Genomic DNA, 18,408 nt, shown 5'->3' with positions numbered 1-18,408 from the left:
CAGAGGAGGCGTTCATCCATGTCTCCGTGATGAAGGCGACGTCCAGGGCTGTGGAGTCCAGGAGGTCCCAAAGTTCAACGGCGTGCTTGTGGACGGAACGAGCGTTGATCAGGATGCACTTGAGGTGGTTGATGGCGCGTGGGCTTGTGGTCGTGGTAGTTGCGTGGTGGAAGATGCGTTTGCAGGAGCTGCAGGCGAAGGGTCCATGGGTGCGTTTGGGGTGAGCTAGGAAGCAGGTTTTGGAGCGCCCTGGGTTGAGGGCGTGGAGGGTGGTGGGGTCGTAGCGGATCAGCGGGGCTTGGGGGAGCTGGGGACCAGGGGTCGTGGCGCTGGGCGCGGGCCGGGCGCAGACGGGCTTGCCTCTGGCGCGCCTCTGGCGCGCCAGCGGCGTGCCCGCTGCGCGCGCCCGCTGCGCAGTCGCGCAGCGGCCACCATAAGAGGTAGGAGGGGGGGGGGAGGGGTCAGCTGGGGGCGAATGGGAGCTGGGGGGCGGGGGCGTGCAGGAGGTCGCGGCGGGAAAGCGCGAGGGGGGGGGACAGGTAGAGTGAGAGGAGCTGGGGGAGGGGGTTTAGGGTGGAGGAGGGTGAGTGTTAGGAGGTTTGGAGATTAGGGAGAGAGATAGGAGTAGGGTTGTGAAGATAGGGGAGGGGGGGTTGTAGAGGTGGGTGAGGGAGAGAGGTAGAGTGAGAGGATAGGGAGATAGGTAGTAGAGGGGGTGGCGGGAGGGGGGGAGAGATAGAGAAATAGATAGAGAAAATAGATAGAGAAGTCGATAGATAGGGAAATAGATAGATAGACAGATAGGTAGGTAGGAGGAGGTGGAGAGTGGGGGAGTTAGATAGTGAGATAGGGAGCTAGAGAGATAGGAAGATAGGAGGAGTGAGGGAGGTAGATAGCGAACGGGTTAGCTAGGGGTGAGAGAGGGGGAGGCGAGTGAGGGAGGGGGATGAGGAAGGAGCAGGAGGGCAGGCTCGGGGGAAGAAGACGGAGGAGGTAGAAGAGCCGAAGACAGGAGAACAGAAGACAGAAGAGCAGAAGAGCAGAAGAGCAGAAGAGCAGAAGAGCAGAAGAGCAGAAGAGCAGAAGAGCAGAAGAGCAGAAGAGCAGAAGAGCAGAAGAGCAGAAGAGCAGAAGAGCAGAAGAGCAGAAGAGCAGAAGAGCAGAAGAGCAGAAGAGCAGAAGAGCAGAAGAACAGAGAAGAACAGAGAAGAAGAACACAGAAGCACCGAGAAGAACAGAGAAGAAGAACACAGAAGACCGGAAGAACACAGAAGAACAGAAGGGAAGAACAGAAGAACAGAAGAGAAGAACAGAAGAACACAGAAGAAGATTGCAGAGGGGGAGCGAGGAGGAAGAGACAGAGAGGAGGAAAAGAAGCAGGAGCAGGAGAGAAGGTGAGTGGCGCGGGGCAGGGCGAGGGGCTGGGAGGAGGGGGGTACTTACAGTTAGGTGGGTCTCAGGAACACGGGAACTTGGAGGAGCTGCAGCGGCAGGGGGAGCGACCTACCCTTGGGTCAAGGGTCGCTACCACTGTCGCGCAGCGGCCGCCATAAGAGGTTGGAGGGGGGGGGAGGGGTCAGCTGGGGGCGAATGGGAGCTGGGGGGCGGGGACGTGCAGGAGGTCGCGGCGGGAAAGCGCGAGGGGGGGGACAGGTAGAGTGAGAGGAGCTGGGGGAGGGGGTTTAGGGTGGAGGAGGGTGAGTGTTAGGAGGTTTGGAGATTAGGGAGAGAGATAGGAGTAGGGTTGTGAAGATAGGGGAGGGGGGGTTGTAGAGGTGGGTGAGGGAGAGAGGTAGAGTGAGAGGATAGGGAGATAGGTAGTAGAGGGGGTGGCGGGAGGGGGGGGAGAGATAGAGAAATAGATAGAGAAAATAGATAGAGAAGTCGATAGATAGGGAAATAGATAGATAGACAGATAGGTAGGTAGGAGGAGGTGGAGAGTGGGGGAGTTAGATAGTGAGATAGGGAGCTAGAGAGATAGGAAGATAGGAGAGTGAGGGAGGTAGATAGCGAACGGGTTAGCTAGGGGTGAGAGAGGGGGAGGCGAGTGAGGGAGGGGGATGAGGAAGGAGCAGGAGGGCAGGCTCGGGGGAAGAAGACGGAGGAGGTAGAAGAGCCGAAGACAGAAGAACAGAAGAGCAGAAGACCGGAAGAGCAGAAGACCGGAAGAGCAGAAGACCGGAAGAGCAGAAGACCGGAAGAGCAGAAGACCGGAAGAGCAGAAGACCGGAAGAGCAGAAGACCGGAAGAGCAGAAGACCGGAAGAGCAGAAGACCGGAAGAGCAGAAGACCGGAAGAGCAGAAGACCGGAAGAGCAGAAGACCGGAAGAGCAGAAGACCGGAAGAGCAGAAGAACAGAAGATTGGAAGAGCAGAAGAACAGAAGATTGGAAGAGCAGAAGAACAGAAGATTGGAAGAGCAGAAGAACAGAGAAGAAGAACACAGAAGCACCGAGAAGAACAGAGAAGAAGAACACAGAAGACCGGAAGAACACAGAAGAACAGAAGGGAAGAACAGAAGAACAGAAGAACACAGAAGAAGATTGCAGAGGGGGAGCGAGGAGGAAGAGACAGAGAGGAGGAAAAGAAGCAGGAGCAGGAGAGAAGGTGAGTGGCGCAGGGCAGGGCGAGGGGCTGGGAGGAGGGGGGTACTTACAGTTAGGTGGGTCTCAGGAACACAGGAACTCGGGAACTTGGAGGAGCTGCAGCGGCAGGGGGAGCGACCTACCCTTGGGTCAAGGGTCGCTACCACTGTCGCGCAGCGGCCGCCATAAGAGGTAGGAGGGGGGGGAGGGGTCAGCTGGGGGCGAATGGGAGCTGGGGGGCGGGGGCGTGCAGGAGGTCGCGGCGGGAAAGCGCGAGGGGGGGACAGGTAGAGTGAGAGGAGCTGGGGGAGGGGGTTTAGGGTGGAGGAGGGTGAGTGTTAGGAGGTTTGGAGATTAGGGAGAGAGATAGGAGTAGGGTTGTGAAGATAGGGGAGGGGGGGTTGTAGAGGTGGGTGAGGGAGAGAGGTAGAGTGAGAGGATAGGGAGATAGGTAGTAGAGGGGGTGGCGGGAGGGGGGGAGAGATAGAGAAATAGATAGAGAAAATAGATAGAGAAGTCGATAGATAGGGAAATAGATAGATAGACAGATAGGTAGGTAGGAGGAGGAGGAGAGTGGGGGAGTTAGATAGGGAGATAGAGAGATAGGAAGATAGGAGGAGTGAGGGAGGTAGATAGCGAACGGGTTAGCTAGGGGTGAGAGAGGGGGAGGCGAGTGAGGGAGGGGGATGAGGAAGGAGCAGGAGGGCAGGCTCGGGGAAGAAGACGGAGGAGGTAGAAGAGCCGAAGACAGGAGAACAGAAGAACAGAAGAACAGAAGAACAGAAGAACAGAAGACCAGAAGACCAGAAGACCGGAAGACCGGAAGAGCGGAAGAGCGGAAGAGCGGAAGAGCGGAAGAGCGGAAGAGCGGAAGAGCAGAAGAGCGGAAGAGCAGAAGAGCAGAAGAGCAGAAGAGCAGAAGAGCAGAAGAGCAGAAGAGCAGAAGAGCAGAAGAGCAGAAGAGCAGAAGAGCAGAAGAGCAGAAGAGCAGAAGAGCGGAAGAGCGGAAGAGCGGAAGAGCAGAAGAGCGGAAGAGCGGAAGAGCGGAAGAGCAGAAGAGCGGAAGAGCAGAAGAGCGGAAGAGCAGAAGACCGGAAGAGCAGAAGACCGGAAGAGCAGAAGACCGGAAGAGCAGAAGACCGGAAGAGCAGAAGACCGGAAGAACAGAAGACCGGAAGAACAGAAGACCGGAAGAACAGAAGACCGGAAGAACAGAAGAGCAGAAGAACAGAAGAGCAGAAGAACAGAGAAGAACAGAGAAGAACAGAGAAGAAGAACACAGAAGCACCGAGAAGAACAGAGAAGAAGAACACAGAAGACCGGAAGAACACAGAAGAACAGAAGGGAAGAACAGAAGAACAGAAGAGAAGAACAGAAGAACACAGAAGAAGATTGCAGAGGGGGAGCGAGGAGGAAGAGACAGAGAGGAGGAAAAGAAGCAGGAGAGAAGGTGAGTGGCGCGGGGCAGGGCGAGGGGCTGGGAGGAGGGGGGTACTTACAGTTATGTGGGTCTCAGGAACACAGGAACTCGGGAACTTGGAGGAGCTGCAGCGGCAGGGGGAGCGACCTACCCTTGGGTCAAGGGTCGCTACCACTGTCGCGCAGCGGCCGCCATAAGAGGTAGGAGGGGGGGGGGGGAGGGGTCAGCTGGGGGCGAATGGGAGCTGGGGGGCGGGGGCGTGCAGGAGGTCGCGGCGGGAAAGCGCGAGGGGGGGGGGGACAGGTAGAGTGAGAGGAGCTGGGGGAGGGGGTTTAGGGTGGAGGAGGGTGAGTGTTAGGAGGTTTGGAGATTAGGGAGAGAGATAGGAGTAGGGTTGTGAAGATAGGGGAGGGGGGGTTGTAGAGGTGGGTGAGGGAGAGAGGTAGAGTGAGAGGATAGGGAGATAGGTAGTAGAGGGGGTGGCGGGAGGGGGGGAGAGATAGAGAAATAGATAGAGAAAATAGATAGAGAAAATAGATAGAGAAGTCGATAGATAGGGAAATAGATAGATAGACAGATAGGTAGGTAGGAGGAGGTGGAGAGTGGGGGAGTTAGATAGTGAGATAGGGAGCTAGAGAGATAGGAAGATAGGAGGAGTGAGGGAGGTAGATAGCGAACGGGTTAGCTAGGGGTGAGAGAGGGGGAGGCGAGTGAGGGAGGGGGATGAGGAAGGAGCAGGAGGGCAGGCTCGGGGGAAGAAGACGGAGGAGGTAGAAGAGCCGAAGACAGGAGAACGGAAGACCGGAAGACCGGAAGACCGGAAGACCGGAAGACCGGAAGACCGGAAGACCGGAAGACCGGAAGACCGGAAGACCGGAAGAGCGGAAGACCGGAAGAGCAGAAGACCGGAAGAGCAGAAGAGCAGAAGAGCAGAAGAGCAGAAGAGCAGAAGAGCAGAAGAGCAGAAGAGCAGAAGAGCAGAAGAGCAGAAGAGCAGAAGAGCAGAAGAGCAGAAGAGCGGAAGAGCGGAAGAGCGGAAGAGCGGAAGAGCGGAAGAGCGGAAGAGCGGAAGAGCGGAAGAGCGGAAGAGCGGAAGAGCGGAAGAGCGGAAGAGCGGAAGAGCGGAAGAGCGGAAGAGCGGAAGAGCAGAAGAGCAGAAGAGCAGAAGAGCAGAAGAGCAGAAGAGCAGAAGAACAGAGAAGAACAGAGAAGAACAGAGAAGAAGAACACAGAAGCACCGAGAAGAACAGAGAAGAAGAACACAGAAGACCGGAAGAACACAGAAGAACAGAAGGGAAGAACAGAAGAACAGAAGAGAAGAACAGAAGAACACAGAAGAAGATTGCAGAGGGGGAGCGAGGAGGAAGAGACAGAGAGGAGGAAAAGAAGCAGGAGCAGGAGAGAAGGTGAGTGGCGCGGGGCAGGGCGAGGGGCTGGGAGGAGGGGGGTACTTACAGTTAGGTGGGTCTCAGGAACACAGGAACTCGGGAACTTGGAGGAGCTGCAGCGGCAGGGGGAGCGACCTACCCTTGGGTCAAGGGTCGCTACCACTGTCGCGCAGCGGCCGCCATAAAAGGTAGGAGGGGGGGGGAGGGGTCAGCTGGGGGCGAATGGGAGCTGGGGGGCGGGGGCGTGCAGGAGGTCGCGGCGGGAAAGCGCGAGGGGGGGGGGGGACAGGTAGAGTGAGAGGAGCTGGGGGAGGGGGTTTAGGGTGGAGGAGGGTGAGTGTTAGGAGGTTTGGAGATTAGGGAGAGAGATAGGAGTAGGGTTGTGAAGATAGGGGAGGGGGGGTTGTAGAGGTGGGTGAGGGAGAGAGGTAGAGTGAGAGGATAGGGAGATAGGTAGTAGAGGGGGTGGCGGGAGGGGGGGGGAGAGATAGAGAAATAGATAGAGAAAATAGATAGAGAAGTCGATAGATAGGGAAATAGATAGATAGACAGATAGGTAGGTAGGAGGAGGTGGAGAGTGGGGGAGTTAGATAGTGAGATAGGGAGCTAGAGAGATAGGAAGATAGGAGGAGTGAGGGAGGTAGATAGCGAACGGGTTAGCTAGGGGTGAGAGAGGGGGAGGCGAGTGAGGGAGGGGGATGAGGAAGGAGCAGGAGGGCAGGCTCGGGGGAAGAAGACGGAGGAGGTAGAAGAGCCGAAGACAGGAGAACAGAAGACAGGAGAACAGAAGACAGAAGAACAGAAGACCGGAAGAACAGAAGACCGGAAGAGCAGAAGACCGGAAGAGCAGAAGACCGGAAGAGCAGAAGACCGGAAGAGCAGAAGACCGGAAGAGCAGAAGACCGGAAGAGCAGAAGACCGGAAGAGCAGAAGAACGGAAGAGCAGAAGAACGGAAGAGCAGAAGAACGGAAGAGCAGAAGAACAGAGAAGAACAGAGAAGAACAGAGAAGAACAGAGAAGAAGAACACAGAAGCACCGAGAAGAACAGAGAAGAAGAACACAGAAGACCGGAAGTACACAGAAGAACAGAAGGGAAGAACAGAAGAACAGAAGAGAAGAACAGAAGAACACAGAAGAAGATTGCAGAGGGGGAGCGAGGAGGAAGAGACAGAGAGGAGGAAAAGAAGCAGGAGCAGGAGAGAAGGTGAGTGGCGCGGGGCAGGGCGAGGGGCTGGGAGGAGGGGGGTACTTACAGTTAGGTGGGTCTCAGGAACACAGGAACTCGGGAACTTGGAGGAGCTGCAGCGGCAGGGGGAGCGACCTACCCTTGGGTCAAGGTGAGGTTTATTTGAAAGGTTCTAACTACGCTCAGAGATATTAATTTCAGATATAAATACAAAATGTTTTATGTTTGCTGTAGCTGACCTTTCGAAATCTAAATCTGCAGACTTTCCATAAAACTCTGAAAAACAGCAACCATTTCAGACGAGAATCTTTAAAAAAAAAAAAAAAAAAAAAAAAAAAAAAACAATCTTGAAGAGGTACATTTTGCTCACGAATGCTTAAGCCAACATTTTCAGTTAAGATTTTCAGGAATTCACAAAGCTTGTATATAGCTCACTCTTTACCAGTAAAATGTACCATGTAGTGGGCACCTATCTTTGTCACAAACTGTAACAATCAGTATATTTTGGTAACTGTTAATCTATAAATTAGTAATTGTAGGAAAGTGCCACTGTTGGCATGGTTACCTACCCCCACACTTTTTTGCCTAGTGTTAATGCCAACTTTGATTTAAAGTGTGCTGGGACCCTGCTAACCAGACCCCAGCACCAGTGTTCTTTCCCTAAAACTGCATTTTTGTTTCCATAATTGGCACAGCCCTGGCACACAGTTAAGTCCTGTGTAAAAGGTACCCATGGTACCAAGGGTCCTGGGGCCAAGGAAGGCATGTATTATGCCACCCTGGGTTACCCCTCACTCTGCCTTGCAGCTTGTGGGTGCTGGTGGGGAGAAAAAGGCAAAGTCGACATGACAACCCTCTCAGGGTTCCATACCCACAAACCACTGCCTGTGGCATAGGTAAGTCACCCCTCTAGCAGGCCTTAAAGCTCTAAGGCAGGTTGCACTATACCACAGGTAAGGGCATAGCTGCATGAGCAATATGCCCCTACAGTGTTTAAGTCCATTCTTAGACATTGTAAATGCAGTATAGCCATATTGAGTACATGTCTGAGAGTTTGTCATTACGAACTCCACAGCACCATAATGGCTTCACTGAATACTGGAAAGTTTGGTATCAAACTTCCCAGCACAATAAACCCAAGCTGATGCCAGTGTGGGATTGATTGAAAAATGCACACCGAGGGCATCTTAGAGATGCCCACTGTATGTTAGCCCAACTGCTAGTCTAAGACTGATCAGTCTGTGCCAGCCTACCACTTTCAGATGAGTTTCTGACTACATGGGGTGAGTGCCTTTGTGCACTCTGTTCAGAAACAAAACTGGTCCTGGGTGGAGGTGCTTCACACCTCCCCCTGCACGAACTGTTACACCTGGTGTGAGCCTTAAAGGCTCAAGCCTCGGATTACAGTGCCCTAGGGCACTCCAGCTAGTGCAGATGCCCGCCTCCGGACAAAGCCCCACTTTTGGCGGCAAGTCTGGCAGAAAAATAAGGGAAAACAGGGAGGAGTGACCACCCCAGCTAGGACCACCCCTAAGGTGTCTAGAGCGTAGGTTACCACCTCCCTGCAGAATCCTCCATCTTGTTTTGGAGGACAGGGACTAATAGGGATATGAATGTGACTCCCCCCCCCGCCCCCCTCCTCCAAGGGAGTGGGCACAAGGAGGATGTAGCCATCTTCAGGGACAGTAGCCATTGGCTACTGCCCTCTGATCCCTAACATGCCCCTAAATCTAGGATTTAAGGGCCTCCCTGAACCCAACTCACCAGATTCCTGATGACCTCACAAGGAGGACTGCTTAGCCATAACACCAGCAGAGAAGGAAAGGAGACAACAACTGACTTGGCCTCAGCCCTACTGGCCTGTCTCCTGCTTCAAAGAACCTGCAGAAGAAAAGCGACGCATCCTGCAGGTCCAGCAACCTCTGAAAAACCTCCAGAGGACTGCCTGCATCACAGAGGATCAAGAACTCCTGGGACAGCGGCTCTATCCAAAGAAGAAAAGAAGAAACCTCTTCTAAAGGGCTCCCACCTCACTCCAGAAGCGTAAGTCTGATCACTCTGCACCCGATGCCCACGGCCCGTGTCCAGGTGGTCCACCCAGCCAGAGAGGGTCCCCAGGTGATTCCGAGCAAGAGCTCACCCTGGGTTGACCCCTACACGACAACACCTGCAGAGGGAATCGTGAGGACCTCCCCTGACCGAGAAAGCTCTGGACAAAGATATCAGACACCAAAGGATCCACTGCACCCGCAGCCGCCCCTCCAATCTCCCCCCCCCCTTGGAGAACCAACACCCGGTGCAGCAACGATCAACAGGCAGCCCTCTTCCCTGTCCGACCAGTGGTGTGCCCCAGACACACCCCTGGACTTCGCCTGCAGCCTGTAAGTGACGCCTGGGGTCCCCTCATAGACCAGCATTAGAAGCCGAATGTCCTGTTTGCACCCTGCACCCGGCCGCCCCTGAATGCGGAGTGTGTGTGTTTGGTGCCTACTTGTGGCCCCTCCAGTGCTCTTCTAATCCCCCCTGGTCTGCCCGCTGAGCCACAGGTACTTACCTGCTGGTAGACCTGATTCCGAGTACCCCCCCGTCTCCATAGGAGCAGGCGTTAAAATTGCTCTACTTTGACCTCTGCATCTAGCCGGCCCAGTGTTGCTGGTGGTGGGTGTTTGGCGTTGACTTGAACCCCCAACGGTGGACTACCTATACCCCGGAGACTGGAACTGTAAGTCGTGTACTTACCTCTAAAACTGCACTTTATTTTCTTCCCGCCAGGAACTATTCAGAAAATGCACAGTGTCTACTTTTAAAATAGTTATTCTGTTTCTTTAAAAACGGTTTACATAGAAAAAGTGAAACAAAGTTACATTGATGTCTACATTAAGTACATACCTGCAACAGTATTTACTTCTGAACTGAATCTTGTAGTTCTAGTAATATAGTAACAAAAATATATTTTTCTATATAAAATCCTATTGGTCTGGAGTTAAGTCATTGAGTGTGTGTGTTTTCTTCTATTGCTTCTGTGTACAACAAATGCTTAACACTACCCTCTATTAAGCCTAACTGCTCGACCACACTACCACAAATAGAACATTATTAGTTTTATTTATTTGTGCCTCTCAGGCCTCTGGGGAACACCTAGACTCTGTGCACACTATATATCATTTTGATACAGTATATACAGAGCCAGCTTCCTACAGTTATGTTTTAACAGGCGTACATCATTTGGTACAGCTGATGTGCAATTTGTGCTTTTGGATCTCCAAAAAGTCAAGCGAGATAAAGCAAGGTGCATGCATAATTTGCTATTCAACTGTAGATTTATAGTTACTAGTGATCTCTGGAACTTCCTGGGTGGAGGAAGAAAGTTAGAGAAGCAAATGTGGTCTGAAGAAAGGTTTGCACTCTTTCCTAAGGAAGAGAACTCGCTGGGAGAGGACTCCAAATTACCTTACTAGTAGACTATTATGTTAAGCAGATACGTGGGGCACAATGATAAATGATGGGCCCCATTAATACCTCACAACTATTGAAGCAACCACATTTAGCAGCCAAATAATGTTTGGAAGCATCCCCGAGATGTACCAATCTGCAGAACCTTAAGCAATTTTGCAAGAGTGAGAAAAGATAGTCTATGTAGAGATGATAAATTAAAACCATGTGATGTTGTAGCTGCACTCACACGTTTGCTCATTGCATAGATCTTGGTCAACCCTTTTTCTCTTTGCACTTTTCAGGTCAATCTCTAGAGTTCTTTTAACAGATGAGATTTCAGATTTTTTGTTACATCCACACAAATGGAGGTTTTGATGCTTTTCCCATAGCAGTTAGAATAGCCTGGAAGACCTAGGAAATAGATTTGGACATCAAGTACTGCGTAGAGTGGCACCCCGAGCTGGGAGCTTATTTCAGCCATGTAGTATAGGTCCCACTCTGTTTCCCAGCACAGTCCCTTTAGTATCAGTTCCAAAGCCCTGCATGGAAATCAAGCTTGATGGACAACTTTCACCTGCTTTGCTCCCAGGGGCTTTATGATGAAGGGATGAGCACGTACCCAAGATGTGTTAAAAAGAAAAACATAAGCGCAATAAAGAGGCCTTTGAAGACCACATGTATATTGATCCTTTTCCAAACCGCATAAAAACAAGATGGCCGCGAGGCTTTGAAGCTCCACCAAGCTCTACCCCACATACCAGCACCATATGGCATTCTTCAGCCCAAACAAACCATCCGCATACAAGTCTGAATGCTGCAGATGAACTGAAAGCGTCACTATATACCGACTCAACGAGGGAAGCGCAAACACCACCATGCACGATATGGATTGAGAACAGAGACCTGACGCGGCCCTTGGAGGCCCCACAGGCATAGGGACCATGGTTGAGCCTGAACTGCGGCATGGACCTCAGGCAAGCGTACTCGGCATGCTTGTTTACCTCCCCTACTCCAGCACTGATTTGTGCGTTTGCCCCTTGCAGACACCCAAAACAGTCAGAAGTGACTCAGACCCTGCCATCTGCTAATAAACCAACTGCTGTGATGGCAGAGTTAGGCTCCCGAGTCAAAGTGCTGAGCAGACTGCTCCCTACATCTGCTGCCATTGAGGGTGAGAGAGCGTAGCTTATAAAATCTATATTTACATGAAATGTTTATGAACTAATGCATGATAATGCTGCATAGAAAGTGTATTAACCTATTTTGCTAAAACGTGCACTTGAAATGTGACCACGGGGAGTGGCCGCTAATGTATACGGGGACAAAAGAAAATGACTAATGTTTATGAAATATTGCAGTTAAATAGTTTTGTACTAATTATTAATGATTATGTTATTAAAGTTTTGCTAAAATAAATCTTATAGGCCTTGGTTAGCATGAGTCGAGGCCTAGCTGCCTGGCTCTCATATTAAATGTGTTTCTCTAAACGTACAGTGTGCTGACTCGCAAAACGACATAACCTATTGTTTTCTTCAAACTAAAAGCTGAATGTAACTTTAGTGGATCCGTTCTCATGAAATTTATATTGCTTGTAGAAATGATTTAGCCAAAATGCAACAGTGTAGATTAATATATTGTACAAGATCGTTTAAACCGATGAAGACAATGGAGCTACTGGCCAAAAGATGTGCAAAGAATTACAGAAGGATGAAATCATACCGGACGTGCTACCTCTGAAGACGTCAATCATATGGACCAATAAAATGCTTGTGAACTGTTGTGGGTTGACAAATTTGATGAGCTAATTCAAAGTTAATTGGGTAGAGATAATGGGGTGCAACCCCTTAGCCAATTAGATTTTAGGGGAATGTACAATGAAAAAGGGATAAAAACCCATGACACGGGGAGCCCTAGAGGTATTAGGGAATGCTATTGATTTTATCCAGAAACTCTGTCACTCTGTTTGGTGACCTATATGGTTTTAATTAAAACCATCCTTTCTTAGATTGCCCATTTTTACACTTTGCCTCCTTATGAGGGAAGTGGCCCTTTTTGCCCAGAGCTGAATTTTGACTGACGGCGAATCAACTGATGTCCTGAAGACAAAGACTGAACCTGAGTGCTGACCCAAACCTTGGAAGGTAACTAGGACAATGAAATTGTGATTTGTCTGTTTGCTTTTCCTTTCTAGGTACCAACTGCTTACTTTTGACAGAGACCATAGCTAGAGGTTTTCCAAATTGGTGTTCTAAATTTTTTTGCATGAAGCCCAACATGCCAATGCTAATCAGTGGGTAGGACAGGTGTTCACTAAACTGACGCAAATGGACAAAACAACTGAATCTATGCTTTGTTGAACCGACGCGTTAATGACACACTGCTAAAGTTGATCTATGTTCAAGCTGTGTTATGTTTTGATGTTTATGATTCTTGCCTTAATGAAATCTTATCAGAGTTGCCATATTGTGACTATGCTGTTTTGTTTCTTGGTTTTGAGATTAACACATTTGCTCTAATTGTAATTAATAGGGAATAAAATTCATAAAATTCTACTAAACAGGTGTGGTTATTCGTGACTGCCAGGTCATGGTGGTGTCTTGAATTGATTTGGTTTCTTTGACTAAAGTGAAATGCATTGTTGTAATAAATATTGATGACATTGATGTATTGATTGACATATTGATTAGCTATCTCGTCCTAAGGTGTCTCTCAACTGGGTCAAAAGATTCATTGGCTTAAAAACGAGTCCTGATGTGTACTAAATGATCATAAAGGGACGCGTTAACAAGGGCGAGTTGCTGATGACACCACCTGTTAAAGACTGACACTGCTGGTGTTGGGGGCCACACATATGAACACAGGGTGTTGGGGGCCACACATATGAGCACAGGGGAGAGGGGTCTACACTTATCCCCGGCACTGCAGCGTGCTGCTAAGGTGCCCGCGAGGGTGGATGTACACTGCATTCCTTTGCTGAATGGATCCCTGCGACTCTAGATTACATACTGGGCTGCCAGTACTGGAAACCGCTTTTAGACACAGAAGAAACAAGTTCTGCAACAGCTTGAGCTGATGCTGTGCAGGTTACTGAAGCAACCTAGGGGTCACACGCACACTACGCGCCTACACTACATAGATCCCTGATATCTTTTAGGCAGCGAGAGCTACCATCCTACAAAAGCACAAAGGCAACACCATGCCCACCCCTCCCCCCGACACCTAGCCTGTCGAGACGACAACACAAACACAACTTGTTGCGACTTAGGACACACTGACACACCCATGCTTGAACATTACTTACCTGCATCCTAAAGCTCTGCCCATCCTATTAAACAGGACTCCTTTGAGATCTGGTCACGTTGTATTAATCCCATAGACGTAGGATCACTGCAACTATTAATCCGGTGATACTAGTCACGCTGCCAGAATGGGCAGTAATGATCACAAGCAAAAACAACTTACCTTCGAGCCCTTGAAAATCCCACGTCGCCAACTCCTATCTCCTGGGCCTGAGACACCTGCAGGAAATGGCACCGCTGACCCTCCCCCCCCCCACCCGATGGTACTGATGCCATTATAATTGAGCACCGTGCCGGCTTTAAGGCCATCGACTCCAGATATGATGCCCTGTCCGTGCACATGGACGGTATGTCTGAGCGACTTGACAGACATGCAGTCAAGGGCAACGGCGCTGAATGTAAGATATCCGATGGATGACACCACAGACATTCTGAAGCACCTTAAATGTGCTAATCGCATTCTGAAGACCACAGCCAAGAAAAATAATTTGGAAGTGCGGTATCGCCGCAACAATATCTGCATAGCCGGTATAGCGGAAAGCACAGCCACTGGACGCATGGTTATGTCTGTAGTGAATCTACTAACTGAACTCCTTGGCAGAACCTCCTTTGTGGCTGAGAGGGCGCACAGGACACTTGGCCCACAAACCGCTCCAGGAGCACTGCCACGCATGATCACCGCTAGGCTATTAAATTTTCGAGACCAGGACACAGTCTTGCGTCTTGCCTGAGAAAAGGGTTCCTTACAATATCAAGACAATGCTGTGTCCTTTTTCCCCAGACTTCCCCCTGCTAGCCCAAGAGGCCCAGCGCAGAGTCACATAAGTCAAATGCACTCTACAAGAAACAAGGCCTCAAATATGGGATTCTCTACGCAGCATGAATGTGATTGGCAATGGATGACCAAACCTATGTATTCAATACTCCTGCGGATTCTGTGCAATTCTGCAAAGAGCACAAAATAGGTGGAAACTCCCCTCGGGCTCTGTATTACCCTGCTCCCAGATGCCACCATACCCGTCTCCCAGCTTTCTTGTACACTACGATCATCCTAAGACCTCCAGATACGACACCTACTGTCAGCCTCTGGAATCCTATAGTACTGTGGCACACACAGCTCATCAAGGACACTGGCGGCCCAAATATATACGAGCTCTCCCACTAGGTGAAATCTTAGCCCAATGGCCTTATATTGTACTTACTCTTTCTTGCTCATAAGGAGTGTGCTCCCCTGAGTGTTGTCACCCCCCTGAAGTTGTACACCAATATAGTTACGGCGTTCGTTATTTTTTATTGTTTGGGATCTCTTTGGCCCTTGATATTGCCACGGTGGGAGGGGGGTGGGTTTTCTGTTCTAGGATTGATTTGTTACTTGAAGCTACAAAGTCATTACACTCTATAGTATGCCAGGGCCCGGCACCTCTGCACACAATCCATTTTTTTTTCTCCCTTACCATTATGATTATTGATTTGAATAGAGACTCCGCACTGAAACTCCACAGCATCAGATGCTACAAAAACCAGAGGAAAGGAAAGCAGGTCCTTACAGATCTTAATCGCCATGGGGTCGAGGTGGCATTACTTTAACAGACCTATCTGTCTCCATGCACCGAATGTAGGTATTTAGCCACATTGTGCTCCCAGTGCTATTTTTCCATACTACAGCTCTTATTCTGGAGGAGTTTGTATCTTAATACATAGCAGTGCCCCTTCACACCCATTGAGTGTGTCACAGATCCAGAAGGGAAATACTTGCTGGTGTTCAGCAAATCTAGCAGGCCAGATTATATTGCTCGTTAATGTCTATGCGCCAAACACAGAGTCGCCCAAGTTGTATACTGACCTTTTAGGACAGACTAACTGACACCAAGCAAACTGCATTTCAATGGGTGGCGATCTTAACATCACGTCAGCTCACTCTCGATTCAACAGACTCAACTATCAATCAATCAATCAATCAATCAATCACATTTATAAAGCGCGCTACTCACCCATAAGGGTCTCAAGGCGCTGGGGGGGAGGGGGTCAGTGCTCGAAGAGCCAGGTCTTGAGCTGCCTTCTGATGGGGAGGTGTTCGGGTATGGCGCGAAGGTGACTGGGCAGGGAGTTCCAGGTCTTCGCTGCCAGAAAAGAGAAGGATTTTCCTCCGGCGGTGGTTTTGCGGATGCGGGGAACAGCTGCCAAGGCCTGACCGGTGGAGCGCAAAGTGCGCGGAGGAGTGTAGAAGGAGACGCGGGAGTTGATGAGTTTGGGTCCGAGGTTGTAGAGGGCTTTGTGTGCGTGGGTGAGGAGTCTGAAGGTGATCCTCTTGTTGACCGGGAGCCAATGGAGTTTTCTCAGGTGTCCGGAGATGTGGTGGTGGCGAGGTATGTCCAGGATGAGTCGTGCTGCGGCGTTCTGGATCCGTTGAAGTTTCCTCTGCAGCTTGGTGGTGATGCCGGCGTACAGAGTGTTCCCGTAGTCCAGGCGGCTGGTGACGAGGGCGTGGGTGACGGTCTTCCTGGTGTCGATGGGGATCCAGCGGAAGATCTTGCGGAGCATGCGGAGGGTGTTGAAGCACGCTGAGGTCACCGAGTTGACCTGTCTGGTCATCGAGAGGGAGGAGTCCAGGATGAAGCCGAGGTTGCGTGCGTGGTTGGTCGGTTGGGGAGTGCTGCCTAGGGCGGGGGGCCACCAGGAGTCGTCCCATGCGGAGGGGGTAGGGCCGAGGATGAGGACCTCCGTTTTATCTGTGTTCAGTTTCAGTCGGCTGTCTGTCATCCAGGTCGCTACTTCCTTCATGCCGTCGTGCAGTCTGGTCCTTGCTGATGTGGGGTTGTTGGTGAGGGATAAGATGAGCTGGGTGTCGTCGGCATAGGATATGATGTCGAGTCCGTGTTTGCGTTTAGTTGCCAAGCTGTGCTTCCTTCAAGCCCTTCTACATCTCCTGGATACTTTCCACCTTACTGATGCTTGGTGATATAAACAGCCACATGGAAGGGACTATAGCTTTTATTCAGTGCCTCACAACACCTGGACCCACATTGATCACTGGTATCTCAAAGCGTGCTGCTACGATTAACAGACTTTTCCCATCTACCACGCACGTTATCCAATCACACCCCTGTTCTGGCAACATTACACATACCTAGTCTCAACCCCCTACTAAGGCGTTGGCATTTCCCAGTGAATGCACTCCATGACATGGCTTTTAGGACAGAAATCCAAGATGCCATTAAAGAATATTTTGCCATAAATGAAGGGACTGTACAGAGGCACTCAACTTTATGGGAAGCATATAAGGCTCACATTCGTGGTGTATCTATCGCTAAACAGTTCCTTGAGACCCTCACAGGTGAGTAGTGTGCTTTACAAATTCCGGATTGATTAAACATGCCAGGGTCCTCCAGAGAATTTAAAAGGATCTTGTCAAGGTTGAAGAGGGGCTCTGCAAGGTAGATCGGGCCAGTACATCTGCTTTGGACCCTTATCCCTTCAGTGTTAGGTCAACACTCTTACAGGAGTTTCAGGACTTGGCTGTTCGGGAAGTCTCTTAGCTGGGGAAATACGCCAGAGGAAGCAAATATGGCGAGGGCGAGAGACCAGGCCGCACTTTGGCCCACCTTCTCTGGCCTCCCTACCACGCTAGCTGACCAGTTTACAGCACTCAGATGGCACGGTCACTACGGAAGGGGCCACTATCCTAGCAGAACTTACAACACACTACCAGTCACTTTACACTTCATATCTAGGGTGCCAGCTGGGCTGTACAAGCTGACTATCTGTCAGAGATAGATATGGTATGGCTTGAACCTGGGCAATAGCACTTTCTTGCCACACCTATTACTTGTGAAGAAGTATTACAGGCAACTGATGCACTGAGTGGCTTTAAGGCTCCCAGGCTGGTTGGGTTTACAGGAGACTTTTATAAAGCATTTAAAACGATTTTGTTTTCTCATTTACTGGAAGTCTACGCTGAGTCTCCTAAACGTGGGACACACCCTCCCACGTTACGTGAGGCAATGATTACTCTACTGCTCAAGCCTTACAACCCCCACTCCCCCATTTGTGCAGCTCCTACAGGGCTCTATCATTTTTAAAACAACAACAAAAAAATTAATTTTTACCTGAAGTATTTCTTTATTAATGGCCTTTCTTTATTAATGGATCGAATAGTCTCTCCCATGCACTCTGGTTTTATCCTCCACCGCTCTCAAATCTATTAACCTCAGAACAATCTTCACAGTCCTTAACCAAATTTCACCCATCACTCCAGTAGCGGTGGCCCTATTGGATGCAGAAAAAGCATACAGATCACTCGAATGGTCCTTCCGCCATGCAATACTGTTGAAGTTAGGTATCCCCAATGGCTTTCGCCACTTCATCATGCAATTATACAAAAAAAACTCAGTTTGTCTGCGATTAAATAATGCCCTCTCTGAACAGTTTTATTTAACTTGAGGCACTCAACAGAGTTGCCCATTCTCCCCCCTCCTATTCATCACTGCTATGGACCTCCTAGTCCAACACCTATAGGAGCAGCACCTTCACCTGGGTCTCCGCTTTCCCCATGGAACATTATTGGCATCCCTGTATGATGATGACATTGTGTTATTTGTGCATGCCCCAGTCATTAACCTTGCCCCTCTCATTCGCGAGGTGCTGTGTTTCAGTGTATTCTCTGGCCTGCAAATCAACTGGAGTAAATCTCCATCCCCGATAAGACCTGGTATTATAGCTATACACAAACCAAGCTTATTTTGGGCAACCACTGCTATAAACTGCTACACTTCAAGTACCTCACCAGGCATGTACGACCCCTAAAGCCTTAGCTAAATTCAACCCCACTATGCCCCATTGGTGCCCTAAATGCCAGGTGGAATAGGCAGATTCCTTCCTTTTCTCTTGGACTTGTGCAGCAATTGCTCCTACTGGGAAGAACTCTATGCCACAATGTCTCTTATGCTGGACCAGCCACTTACCCCAGACCCCCTGATGGCCCTATATGTTAAACCATTGCCTCAAAGTCTACGATGCTACACTGCTATTGCACTGCTTCTAGCCAGAAAGCAAATCTTGTTACACTGGGGCACTGCCAACCCCCCTTTGGTATCAG

General features: G+C 50.2%; 1 protein-coding gene across 6 annotated transcripts in view; it reads right to left on the bottom strand.

Annotated features, from left to right (window-relative positions):
- Positions 1-18,408, bottom strand: part of TBC1D14 (TBC1 domain family member 14) — a 490,570-nt gene that overhangs the window by 401,261 nt on the left and 70,901 nt on the right. Inside the window, exon 1 of one of the 6 annotated variants that reach the window (XM_069203199.1) lies at positions 17,420-17,556. The exons of the other annotated variants lie outside the window; for them this stretch is intronic. The gene's annotated coding sequence lies outside the window, so the exon portion shown is untranslated. Of the gene's footprint in view, positions 1-17,419; positions 17,557-18,408 lie in introns of those variants that run through there. 6 annotated transcript variants of the gene reach the window in all.

The sequence above is a fragment of the Pleurodeles waltl genome, chromosome 1_2 (genome assembly GCF_031143425.1).
Source record: "Pleurodeles waltl isolate 20211129_DDA chromosome 1_2, aPleWal1.hap1.20221129, whole genome shotgun sequence".
NCBI lineage: Eukaryota > Metazoa > Chordata > Amphibia > Caudata > Salamandridae > Pleurodeles > Pleurodeles waltl.
Note: the sequence above shows the minus strand (reverse complement) of the source record. Positions and strands in the feature narration are given on the sequence as shown.